Source organism: Mesitornis unicolor, unplaced genomic scaffold (genome assembly GCF_000695765.1).
Source record: "Mesitornis unicolor isolate BGI_N332 unplaced genomic scaffold, ASM69576v1 scaffold46958, whole genome shotgun sequence".
Classification (NCBI taxonomy): domain Eukaryota; kingdom Metazoa; phylum Chordata; class Aves; order Mesitornithiformes; family Mesitornithidae; genus Mesitornis; species Mesitornis unicolor.
The window spans coordinates 3867-4461 of NW_010202285.1; the positions used below are offsets into that span (position 1 = coordinate 3867).

Here is a 595-nt window from a genome sequence, read left to right on the forward strand (position 1 = left end):
CGCTTGCAAACAAGCTCTTGAGCTTGGAGCAGAGGAGCCTGAGGGGTGCCCTCATTCCTGGGGATCCATTGGGAAAGGGCAGTGTCAGGAGGAAGGAGCCAGGCTCTGCTCTGGGATGGCCAATGGCAGGACAAGGGGCAATGGTCCCAAGCTGGAGCACAGGAGGTTCAAGCTGAAGATGAGGCCAAAGTTTGTGAGTGTGAGGGTTGTGGAGCATGGCCCAGGCTGCCCAGAGAGGTTGTGGAGTCTCCTTGTGTGCAGACACCCAAAGCCCTGGCCGTGTTCCTGTGTGACTGCTCTGGTGATCCTGCTGTGGCAGGGGTTGCACTGGGGGAGCTTTCCAGGTCCCTTCCAGCTCCTGACATCTGGGATGCTGTGATCCTGTGTATCCGTGACGCATTTGGGGCTCTTCCTTTTGGTGTCTGTCGTCTTGACCTGAAGCCGCGTACCTTCATCCAGCGATAGCAGCAGCTTTTGTGTCTGCAGATGAGGAAACTCTCCGTTGGTGCAGCACCTCCTCGCTCCAGCATCACTGGCTTGATGAAGCAGCAAGGCACAGTTGTGCTTGCCCATGGAGGTGGCTTCTCTTTCCCCT

General features: G+C 57.3%; 1 protein-coding gene across 1 annotated transcript in view; it reads left to right on the forward strand.

Moving 5' to 3' along the window:
- The window catches only part of LOC104545238 (lysosomal-trafficking regulator-like), a gene marked incomplete at both ends in the record, with an annotated part of 6189 nt that overhangs the window by 1245 nt on the left and 4349 nt on the right, over nt 1–595 (forward strand). The window lies entirely within an intron of this gene.